The 12,761-nt window shown below is 44.9% G+C and overlaps 1 protein-coding gene across 7 annotated transcripts in view; it reads right to left on the reverse strand.

Moving 5' to 3' along the window:
• Positions 1-12,761, reverse strand: part of SPECC1 (sperm antigen with calponin homology and coiled-coil domains 1) — a 283,675-nt gene that overhangs the window by 270,253 nt on the left and 661 nt on the right. The window lies entirely within an intron of this gene.

The raw sequence follows: 12,761 nt of genomic DNA on the forward strand, positions 1-12,761 counted from the left end.
TTAGTTAATGTCAAATCTATCCTTCAGGCAAAAATCTTTGAGGTCATTCTTGACTCTTCTTTTGCATACCTTATCCTCTTAGATACATGCCATTACATGCCAAACCCTGTGAGCCGAGTTTTTAAATCTATTCCAAATCCGATGAACTCTTAGCATCTGCCCTGTCACCACCTGGTCCAAGCCATCTTCCTCTCTCACCTGGATCATGGCAGCCACCCCTTCACTGGTCTTCTTGATTCAGTTCTTGCTCCACTCCAGAATGGTCTTTACAGAGTAGTCAGAGGGATCCTGTTACAGCATAACTCAGAGAAAGTTACTGCTCTGCTCAGAGCCCTGCAGTGATTCTGCATTTCAATCTCCTTCAGATGAAAAGCCCGAGTCTTTCCAGTGGCTTCTGTGAGCTAACCGCCTATTGTCACCTCCAAGTTCATTGCCTTTGCTCCCTCCACTCCAGTCCTACAGCTGTCCTTTCTGTCCCTTAACACCACAGACTTTGCTTCCATTTTGGAGCCTTTGCACATGCTGTCCGCTCTGCCTGGAATGCTCTTCCAGTCACATGGCACTCTACTTCCTTCAGGCCTTTTCTAAAATGTCACTCCCTGCCCACCATGTTTAAAATCACATACACACACACCCCTCTTCCTGTGCCTTTCCAAGTTTTATTTTCCTCCACAGCACTTATCACTCTGTGACATACTTTACATTTCACATTAAAAAAAAAACCTCTGTCTCCCTCCAGCTAGAGTGTATGCCCCCTGCAGGTAGGCAGTTGTTTCTGCTTTGTTTATTCTCTTCATCCCCAGGACTGAGAACACTGGTTTTCCATAGTAGGCATTCAATAACTATTTGTCAAATGAATGTGTTAATCTCACAAATGCAAGACTGGTTCAACATTAGTAGATATGTTAAGGTCGTTGTCTGTAGAAACACATTAAAGGAGGAAAACTTTGTGCCCATAAATCATTTGATAAAATACAATAGTGATTTCTGTTTTCAAAAACACTTAGTAAGCTGGGAATACAAGAAAAGTCAAGCCAAGAATGTCCGCAGTCTTCATAATGATGCCAAAAAGTTAAGAAGAAGAAATGAGCAGTGATAAAAATATTGTGATGGGGCAGAGTCTGGCAAAGGCTCCTGATGGACTCTGGTGAGGCCTGCCCAGCAGGCGGGGGCCACTGCTGCATCCTGCATGGTGCGGTAGGAAGCAGGCCCTACCACCCCCACCCCCAGGGAAGCCGCATCAGGGCAATCCTCCCTCTCTTCACCCTTTGGGAGCCGGGGCTCTGGAATGTGGCTTGGGCTCTGTGGAAGGATCCATCCACCCAGAAGTCTGGGAGGCATGGTGCAAAGTGAGGGAACAGTCCAAATTTTCAACCCTTCCTCATGATTCTTCAACCTACTCTCATATCATCCCAATAAATTCCTTTTCTGCTCAAGACAGCCAGAGTGGATTTCTGTTGCTTGAAGTTAGGAAGCTAGGACACTGGGGTTTCCATGTTTTTGTTCTTTGTTTTTTTGAGGAAGATTAGCCCTGAGCTGACATCTGCTGCCAATTCTCCTCTTTTTGCTGAGGAAGACTGGCCCTGAGCTCACATCTGTGCTCATCTTTCTCTACTTTATATGTGGGATGCCTACCACAGCATGGCTTGCCAAACAGTGCCATGTCCGCACCCGGGATCTGAACCAGCGAACCCCAGGTCCCCAAAGTGGAATGTGGGAACTTAACTGCTGAGCCATCGGCCGGCCCCTGGGCTTTCCATATATATGGCAATTTAAAGCCTTTCTCCAAGCCAGGCAACGTGCAGCATTGCATATTTCTTGTGGTAATCCACACATTCATTGTTCACCCAACTCTGCTCCAGGGACTGAGAATACAAAATGCTAGAGGTAAAGTCAGTGTGCTTCTAGTTTAGTTGGGGGAAATCTGTGCTTCCAATTTTCAAATCTGTGCTCTCTGAGCCCTTACTGAAATCAATCCAGCGGTCAAAACCTGGGACCAAGAATCACAGCATTAGCACTTGAGTATATTTGGCTCATGCTGCTATAAATCATGAAAAGAGCTGAAAGAAGTCTGGGCTCTGGGGTCCACCTTTGGCACAAAAAAAAGGGGACAGGAAAATTCAAAAACCAGAGGAAATGCTTATTTGAGGGTTTGCTGCCACCTAGAGGACTGATCTAGTACTGAACTATGCGTGCTGAAATTCACAGCCACAAACTGATGGTTGCTTTTAACCGAACAAGGCTAAAATAAAGATATAAAAAAAATTTTTTTCAAAGAATTATTTGTAGATTTGACCAAGAACTTTTCGATGTTTCACGGAAGGAAGTAAGAACACTTTGGGTCATGGACCTGTTTTAAGATGTGGTGAAACAATGGACACTGGAAAAATGCACACACCACCCAACCGATTTCTAGGGATCCTGAGACCACAGAAGACTATACCCAGGTTGAGTCCTCAGCTAAGAACCCGTTTTATATGGAAATTAACTAAAATATCAGCATTCAAATCAATTTCAAATACAAATACAATTCAAAGACAGACTCAAAATTCAACTGTTTACAAATACTCCTGAACGACTTGTTTCACTTCCCAGTGAGGTGTTGGCCCGCTCAGAGACACACACGGCGTGAGAAAGTGGAGAGGAATCTGGAGCAGAGCATCAGTCAGGCCAAGCCAACTCTCCTTGATCTCCAGTACAACTCTGGACCCTCTGCTTATTCCAGAGCAGTGGGCAGTGGCCAGGAGTGGGCAGGCCCTGTGGGAACACTGGCTGGATCATTTACCGTGTGTCTAGCTTTAGATCTCAGCCTCAGTTTCCCCAGCTACAAAACGGGTATAATAATGGTATTGACCTCATGGGATTGGGGGGAGGGTTAGGTAGGATAATGAATGTAGGGCCGGCCCAGTGGCACAGTGGTTAAGTTCACGTGTTCTGCTTCTCTGCAGCCCAGGGTTCACCGGTTCAGATGGCAGGTGCAGACATGGCACCGCTTGGCAAAAGCCATGCTGTGGTAGGCGTCCCACATATAAAGTAGAGGAAGATGAGCACAGATGTTAGCTCAGGGCCAGTCTTCCTCAGCAAAAAGAGGAGGATTGGCAGTAGTTAGCTCAGGGCTAATGTTCCTCAAAAAAAAAAAAAAAAGATAATGAATGTAAAAGATATGTCCAGTGCCTAATATGAAATAAACATTTAATGAGCATTAACTGTTCATTACCTATAAACGGTTTTCCTGGTCAGGGCTTGATAAGACATGACACAAAGCTCTTGCCTTTGCCATGTGTCTTTAAAATTTGTGTAAGAGAATTAAGATAATGATGGCCCGCTGAAGCTCCAGAATCTCCCTCATCTGAAATGTAATAAAATTAACACTATATTAGGGAAAACAGTCAACAATTCACAGTGGAAACTAAAGAAAGGGGATATAATCTTACACAATAAACTTCAAAGAGAGGCAGCCAGGGAAGAAACCACAGATTTTGGTGATTAACTTGGTTCTGCCTGGGGCCAGGTTCCCAATTCCAACCCAGATGAGGCTGGAGAAAGAGTGGCCTGAGGGAGTATGTGGGCAGAGGTGGTGGTCATCAGAGCTGTTCACAAATGTACCATTTCCTCTTTTTCCTGGCTCATGGTAGTGTAACAGTTCCCTGCTTCATTTAAAGCTCACGTTTGGAGTTAGGAAAAACCGTGTGACTTGTTCTGGTAAATGGAATGTGAGCAGAAGCTCTGAGACCTAGCACATGCTTTAACATGTCCCCTTCACACGGATGTGGTAACAGTGGAATCATGTATGGCAATGAAGTCACTGTCAACTTGTGTCCCTGACCACCACAGGTCACTGTAGACCTGTGTTGGACATGTAAGATGAGTGAGACGTAAACTTTGTTGTTTTCAGTGACTGGGATTTTAGGGTTGGTTGTTACTGCAGCATAACCCAGACTATACTGACGGATACAGCTGGCCTGGAGAAAGTATAGAATCAGCCCTTACGACTAACAGCCTCTGGGAAGGACTTAAACAGAAATTTCTCCAAAGAAGATATACAAATAGCCAATTAGCATGTGAAAAGATGCTCAGCATTACTAGCCAGGAGAAAAAGGCACATCAAAACCACAATGAGATACCACTTTCAATAGGCACTAGGATGGCTATTGTTCATAAAAACAACAAAAACAGAAGATAGCAAGCATTGGTGACAAATTGGAACCCTTACACATTGCTGGTGCAAAGGTAAATTGGTGCAGCCACTTTGGAAAACAGTTTGGCAGTTCCTCAAAAAGTTAAACATAGAATTACCATACGATCCAGCAACTCCACTCCTAGGTATATATCCAAAAGAATTGAAAGTAGGGACTTAAACAGTACTTGTACACCAATGTTCATAGCAGCATTATTCACAATAGCCAACAGGTAGAAACAACCCAAATATCTATCAACAGATGAATGGATGAACAAAATATGGTATATGCTTACAGTGCAATATTATTCAGCTTTAAAAAGGAATGAAACTGACATGCTACAACATGGATGAACCTTGAAAGCACTATTCTAAGTGAAATAAGCCAGACACAAAAGGACAAATTGTATAATTCCACTTACATCAGATACCTAGAGTAGTCAAATTCACAGAAACAGAAAGAAGAAAGGTGCTTGCCAGGGGCTGGGGGAGGGAAGCGGAGATTAAATAACAGGGGAGTTGTTATTTAATGGTATCAACGCAAAATAACCAATAACTATTCTATAGATAAGAGAGACAAGGTGACCTTTACTTGAACCAAGCTGAGGATTATGACCCAGGAAGGCAGTCTCCACAAAGGAAGAAACCGTTCCCCAGAAGCATGGTTTTCAGTGTAGTTTTATACCTTTTTAAAACAAAGAATATCCATTAAACACACACCCAGGACACACATTCATCAAAGTTTCAAAGAGGTATTCAGTTGCAAATTAGCAGGTCAACATGACCCTGATGTCCAGGAAAGGAGACTTATCTTCAAGAGTAGTGATGTGGGTGTTACCAACACTGGAATCGCAGGAGGGGAAGTATGCTTTCCTATCTTTAAAAAGTGCACTCTTTTACTTTGAGATAATGTGTAATGTGTTCATTACTTTAACGGTTAAAGCAGATGTACAATGTATGTTTGATAGGCCGTTAAGTCAGGCTTCTTTAGTTCAAGCTGAATTAGATTCAAACCAGAATAGCTACCCCATATACCACAATATGTGAAAATTTCTTGCCATCGGGTATAGTTTCAGTTTGGGAAGATGAAAAAGTTCTGGAGATGGATGGTGGTGATGGTTGTACAATAATGTGAATGTATTTAATGCCACTGAATTGTACACTTTAAAATGGTTAAAATGGGGGCCAGCCCCATGGCCGAGTGGTTAAGTTTGCACGCTCTGCTTCGGTGGCCCAGGGTTCACCAGTTCGGATCTTGGGCACTGGCATGGCACCGCTCCTCAGGCCATGTTGAGGCGGCGTCCCACATGCCACAACTAGAAGGATCCACAACTAAAGATACACGACTATGTACTGGGGGAATAAAAAAAGAAGAAGAAAAAGAAGATTGACAATAGTTGTTAGCTCAGGTGCCAATCTTAAAAAAAAAAAAGGGGGGTTAAAATGGTAAATTTTGTTATGTCTATTTTATCACAATTTGAAAAAAAGAATAACAGCCTGTGTCTCCACATATTATGATATGTCCACAGATTGGCAACGGCCAGCAGAGTTTTTCAACACTGGGACTCTATGTTGAGTTGGAAGAAGCAACCTACGCCCACAGGAGTGAGATCTGCATTTTGATGAACTAAACAGAGATTCTTAACCATGAGAGAAACAAACTTTAGAAGGGGTGAGGTAGGTGGTAGGAACGCACTCTCAGACTTGAGATTTCAAAGGAAATCTACAGACCAAAAGGGATGGGAGGGCCCTCAGAAGTCAGTTAACTCAGCCTTCTTGGGTTATAGAAGCAAAAATGAGATGTAGAGAGGGGAAAGGACCTTGGTCGGAGTCCTGTGGCGATTTAGTAACTGAGCTGGAACTGGCTTCCAGGCCACCAGACACACAAATATATCTATTTTTACTTCTTGGCTTTTGAACACTGACTATAAACAAGAAAAGAAGTGAGGTTTTCCTATTTAAAATTTTTCTCCCAAGTTTTCCCTTAAACTTATGTAATTGTTAGCTCCTGACAAAACTGAGGAACAAATGGGAAGAACATGTTAATAGAAACCTGACAAGCAGCCCCCAGGTCCAAGTGGACCACTTTGTTTTTCGGTTTTGTCATGTGGAGGCATATTTGTGTATGTGACTCTAGATGCATAAATGCCATAGAGCCATTGCAGGAATGAAAACATTTCTGGGTCTATGGATGGAATTAAATGAATGGCCCAAACTGAGAGCACTGGTTTTGGGGTCAGACAGATGCATTCCAAGTCTGGGCTCTGCTACTGCGGCAGAAACAGCTGATTCTCCCTCATATCCATCCTTATCTTCTAATATGGAACAGAAACCCCAATTGCATTAAATTTATTGTTTCCAAAGAAAGAAGACTCTGGGTCCACGGTGCGGTCCAGACCTGGTGTTGACGCTCAACACATTGCTTTGTTCTGAACCTGTCAAAACTGGCTTGATCTAAATGTCACCACAACTCCACCCTCCCCTCAAACCTAGAATAACTCTGTTCTAGCCTTTGTTTGCTTCGTCATCCTGTGGGTGCTGATGGCAGTGGCCTGACTTTGTGAGACTGTAGGTTTGACCGTGGCAACTTAGGCTGCCTGGGCCATGACAGTGTGCTCGGACACTCTGCCTGTAGGCTTTGCCCTCAGGAAACTCTATGCAATATGCATATTATGTGGCGCTAGGAGTGTGGTGGTTTGTGCTCCCTTCTCATGACAGTCCCCTCAAACTCTTGCCCAGGGATTTCTTCCTCTATTCCCTCAAATGTCACTGTTCTGCTGGGACTGAAAGCTGCAGGGTCCCAGCTTCCTCCCTCACACCCCATGACCACAGGCTCCTCTCTCAGAACCCTGAGAAGAGTCTCCTACTGCAGACCCCAAGAGAAGCCATGCCCCTCTCTCCCACGCTCTCCAGATTCAGACCGAGGTGATCATACCACCCAGGGGTAACATGTGTAAATGAACGCCCTGGAGCACGCCAATGGCACCCTCTGGACTTGTGCAATAGCACCACTGCTGGCCCCTGCGGAGAACAGGGTGACATTCCAGGAGCCAGAGTGCGAACCTCAGGGAGGAAGGGATGATGGTCAAACAGGCCGCCAAGGGTTGATAGAGTGAAGCCACTGGTGTGCTGATGGTCCCTGGGCTGACTGACCCCTCCCTTCCTGGCGGCTATAGTCTCTGCCTCCAATTGCCCTGAATTCCTGCGGGTTTCCTGCTGAGGTCCTTCACTTCTGCATGCAGACCCATGCGTCACCTTTGCTTTCTGACTCTCCTAAATCAGGGCAAAGAGAAGGAGTTTAAGTCAAAAAACTGGGAACTGAAAACCTCTCAGTCACTTACAGACTCAAAAAGACACCCAGGTGAAACTCAGTTATTATTTTCAAATAAAATGAACAGTTAGATTTGCTGAACCAAATCTTTTTGCAGCACAGTACAGAGAAAGGGGCTTTAGAGGCAGACAGAACTACGTTCCAATCCTTGTCTCTGACTTTTACTAGCTGGAAGATCTTAGGCAGTTCAACCTCCCTGAAGACTCGTTTTCTCATTTGCAAAATGAGGCAAATAATAACACCTAACATTCCAGGCTGTTGTAAGAATTAAATGAACATTACTTTAATCAATTGAAAAGGCCCTTGGACAATATCCGGTATCCAGTATGCACTCAACAAACGTCAGTCTCTTGCCTCTATCCTCTTTTCTAGATACTGAGCATCTAAGAATAGATCCTCATAATAACAGAATATGGGAGAAACGCCATCCAGATTCATTTAAAAGGATTGAAGGTAGATAGGCAATTAAAGGAGAGGGACAAGAGGGTTGATTTAAAGGTTCAGGCTCACCAGTCTTTTGGGGGAGAGGGAGACAAAACAATTTTAAGTTAAACGTCAGTGCCTACATTCTAGTCATTAGAATCACCCAGACTGATTAAATCAGAGCCTATCTGAGACCCTTTTTCACCTGCAAAATGAGAGCTCTTATGGGCTTTAAGTTTTTTAAAAAGTATGTCTAGTAGGTACTCAAAAATGATAGCTGAAATGATCACTGTGGTGGTAATTATTGCTGTTATTATTACACCATGAGCTTCAGTTTTTCTGATCCGTGGAATGTGGGACTCGGGTGAGGCCATTGCTAAGATCTGTTCTAGCTTTGACAATCACTGGTCATAGGGTTCTCTGTGACATATATTTGAGACACCCTGGCTGAAGGACCATGCAAGGAGGATAAACGTGGTGGCATAATTGACCCCAGAGGCTCAGCCACTCCTGAAGGGTTAGACCTGCTTCAAATGCTCCTGTTGTGAACAAAATAACAACCAAAACAGGTTCTTCTCAAATTCCATTTATTCAGTTTCTTTACAGCCCTCACTCCCAGCAGCACATTAAAGGTATGGGCAGTCAAACCTTTGGGCCCCTCAGGTAGAACCCACGCGACTCTACATTCCCTTGGCTTCATTCCTGGTCCCTCTGAACCTGGTGGTCTGGAGTCAGGGTGGAGCACGTGGTGTTCACTCACTGCTTCCGCTCCCTCTCTTGGGCCACTCCAGACCCTCTTGGTCTCATCTGGCTCTGGTTTCAGCTCTGCAGGGGCTTTGGACAGCTCCATGCAGGGGTAACCTGACAGTATGTCACTTCCTGCCCATACCGTGCTTCTCTGCCCTGCTCTGTTGACAATGCCTTGGGGTCTGTATGCACAGCCCTGAAGTGCAGGAGAGTTAATGCCCTCTGGGGTGAATCTTTGCTCAGTGGGAGGTGGGGGATGGTAGGTGCAGTTTAAAGAATGTCCTTGGGGCACAATCCACAGATCCAGCAATTCTTCCCATTTAGTGGCAGCCCACTCAATAACACCTTCCGGCACTGGCTCTCCCTCCTTCCCTGCTTCACTCTCCTTGTCCCTAGGAATATGCTCCTTAACACATCTCTGCCATGAGCCCTCAGCTGCAGGCTTTGTTTCTGGGGAACCCAGGCTAAGCCTAACAGGGTGGTTGAGATTTGGCAGTTAGATTATTCACCAGTATGACAGCAATAAAAACACTACTGCTGGTGCTAAGTGGAGACGCAAATAACTCCACGCAAGCAGGAGAGGATCCCCACGCATCAAAACTACTCAGGCTTTCACCTATGATTGATTGAGACGAAGTTTGGCGATAGGTGGTAGCTGTGGCACTTAAATTGTTTGGAAGCAATGACGCTTTTAATAACTGTGGAGTAGTCTGGCTTCTGGTTGAAAAACAGAGACGGTAGGCTCAGGGTAGCCAATTGCCAATTCCAGTCACACTGTGAAATGAAAGCCACAGGGCCCCTTTGGCAGCTTTTAAGAAGCAGTTGCTAAAGAGCAGGCCCAGGATCTGCTTGTAAGAGTGGCAGAGTCGAAAAAGAGCATACGCAGTCTTAACAGGTCTCCAGTCAAGGAGACCTGTCATCTTAGCCTTATGGATAAGAGTGGAACCTGAGCCCTGAAACTGGGACATTTGAGTGGATAAGCCCGAGAAGCTTGAACCTGCTTCTCCTTGAGCCTCCCTGAGCCCCCTTCTTTTCAGCAGAGGAGACTAGACCATGACCCCAGCTGAGGCAGGTACCCTGCAAGATGCCACTCCTTTTACTGGAGAGCCACCCCTCCACTCTTGATTGTTTCAAAGCAAATAACCAAAATCAGGTCTCCACATAGCCTGAGCAAGGAAGTCAGTCCCTGCTCTAAGAGAAAATAGCACACAAGCCAAAGCACTTGTGGGTCCTGGCTACTGTGTAAAGGAAGAACCGGGGGTTGTGTGGGAGAGTGGATTTGGAAGCTGTTGGACTGAGGAAGGAGTGGAATATAAGCCTGGGAAAGGGGAGATTTTCCTACTCGGGGGCCTTCATCCACAAGTCAGGATCCAGTGCCATGGCAAGAGGACCCAGAGTTGGTCCTAACAGACTGCTGGGATGGAGCTTAGCCTAGAGAAATGAGGAGGATATTACCAGAACTTCCTTGACACAGTATTGAAAAAAGCTCAGAAGGGTTAAGGAGGTAGGAATGTTGGGATTGATTTACTATGTAAGACCTGAGAATCCAACAGAGGACACTCGTTTTTTTAAGGCAGCCAGCATCTCTGAGACACCTGATAGTGGCAGTCCTCTGTCGGCTGGTGTCAACAGTGAAAGGTGCTACTATCAATGGAGATGATGAGATTCTGGAGTGACTGCATTTAAATGTCAAAGGAAAGTGAATGTAATTATTGTGTTGGAGAGCAAGTTTGGACCAGCCATCAGGGTTCCTTGAACCACAAGGATCTGGAGAGATGGCTAACGGATCATAGTGCTTCTAGTGGGGAGAAAGATGGACAACTGACTAGGGCATGCTTATTTACATAATTTAAAAAAAAATCAAGAGCTCATGAGCAGAAGGCTGCTGTCAGCTGTCATAATGGAAAACCACATTCCCTCTTAAGCTCCCAGGTGTAAGTCAGTTCTCAGGCCCAGAGCTCATCGTTTGAAAGAGACGTCAGGTCCCCTTAAGGGAGGAACTTGCAACACATCACATGTATACAGAGTAAATATTTTCCCAATCATTCTCCCAGAGAGACTTGAGATCCCTTTCCAGGGTAACTGTGCACCAGGGAAAGGACAATACCCAGAATTCCCAAGGACAATGTGATATGGGATCTGAGATAAGATTGATTGAAACCAGAAGACTCAAAACATCACAAGCTCCTGTACTTAGAATGAAGGCCTGTGGAGGCCAGATGATAATTGAGTCCCGACTCAAGTCTAGCTGACAGCGGGCCCAGTGAATCTTCAGACCCACCCTGTGGTTATTTCCTCAGCCCTAAAGGAAGGAGGAACTGGGATAATGCAGCATACACTGTCGGTACCTGTTCCACACCTCCTGGGCACTTACTATTTTTGTGCACTATAACCTGACAGCTTCCTACCGCAAACACCAGTGACTCTTTGTCTATGGTCTTTGTTTAGCAGCTGGCCTGTGCATGGAGCAGGCTGGACTTGCCAGAGAGCTAACAATCTCAGGTAAGAGAGGTAGGAATTTCAGAATGTCTTATGTCATGCCAGAGGATCCGTCAGCTGCTATGTTTCCTGGGAGGTCCCAGAAGTCACTCTCTTCTCTAAAATAATAAGGAATGAATTGGTGAGAAGGCTATTGAATCACTGCAAACCTGAATGGCACCCAGGCTTCTAGTAGGACATGCTGTTATGGAACCAGACTCCCTAGTGTCAATGGTCATAGCAGGATTCCAGAATAGCACAAACTATGTGACAGCTCTAAACTGTCAGAAACATGGTAGATATCACAACCACATAGGTGGGAAAGGTACCAAGATCAGCATGACCCACAGGGATATGTGGGAATGGCTAATGATGATTACGTTCCTAGGATGAGGTACATGGGCAGTTACAGACTGATTGTTTGTGTCTGCCCAAAATTCATATGTTCAAATCCTAACCCCTAGTGTGATGCTATTAGGAGGTGGGGTCTTTGGGAGGTGATTAAGTCATCAGGAAGCCCTCAGGAGTAGTGCCCTTATAAAAGAGACCCCAGAGAGCTCTCTTGCCCCTTCTGTCTTGTGAGGACATAGAGAGAAGACAGCCATCTATGAACCAGCAATCAGGCCCTCACCAGACACTCAATCTGGCAGCACCTTGATTTTGGACTCCCCAGCCTCCAGAACCGTGAGAAGTGAATGTTTGTTCTTTAGGTTCCCCAGTCTATGGTATTTTTGTTATACTAGCCCAAACAGACTAAGACAGGCAGCAAACAAGGGTATTGTTGGACTTACATAATCAAAAGAAGATCAAGATCAGACACCATAAGACTGACGTCACTACCAGGATAGAAAAGTCATGATCTTTTGTCAGTTTCCAAACTTGAGATAGTTCTAAGATCTAAGCATAACAATTGAAAGGCAGGCGGAGTCTCCTTAAGGAAAAACCCTGAAATGCCATAATGAATAGATATAGTAGCTATTCTCCCAATCCTTTTTCCCAAGAGGCCTTCAGTCATCAACCAGAGTAACTGTCAACTGGGAAAAAGAGAATACTCAGATTCTTTGAGGGGTATTGGATTTAGGATCTGAGCTGACACCAGGGGCCGAAAACACTATCATGGCTTCTTGTTAAAGTGCGGGGCATTTGAAGGTCCGGTGATTAAATGGAGTCCTGGCCCCAAATCCATTTCACCATGGTCCAAAAGGTTTGCAGACCCACCTGTGGTCATTTCCCCATGACTCCATGACCATAATCCATGCCCAGTTAGGAGTCATAATCAGGATGGATTTTCCTAGCATTTAGCAGAATCCTCACATTGGCTCCCTGATCTGTTGAGTAAGAGTCATTTAACTTAAAAAAAGGAAAATGAAAAAGAAAGGCCAACTGGAAGCCCCTGAAACTACTCCCAACTCCTGGCCACATAATAAATCAAGAGATATTGCATCCTGGGTCGAATGACAGATTAGTGCCTCCCTCAAAGACCTAAAGAATGGGTGGTGGTTTCCATTCTATTTTCCGTTTCATTCACTGGCATATGACCCCTGCAAAACCCAGATGGATCATGCTGGATAATGATGGACTACTATAAATTTAACAAAGATGCAG

This window comes from Equus caballus, chromosome 11 (genome assembly GCF_041296265.1).
Source record: "Equus caballus isolate H_3958 breed thoroughbred chromosome 11, TB-T2T, whole genome shotgun sequence".
In the NCBI taxonomy this organism is placed as follows: Eukaryota; Metazoa; Chordata; class Mammalia; order Perissodactyla; family Equidae; genus Equus; species Equus caballus.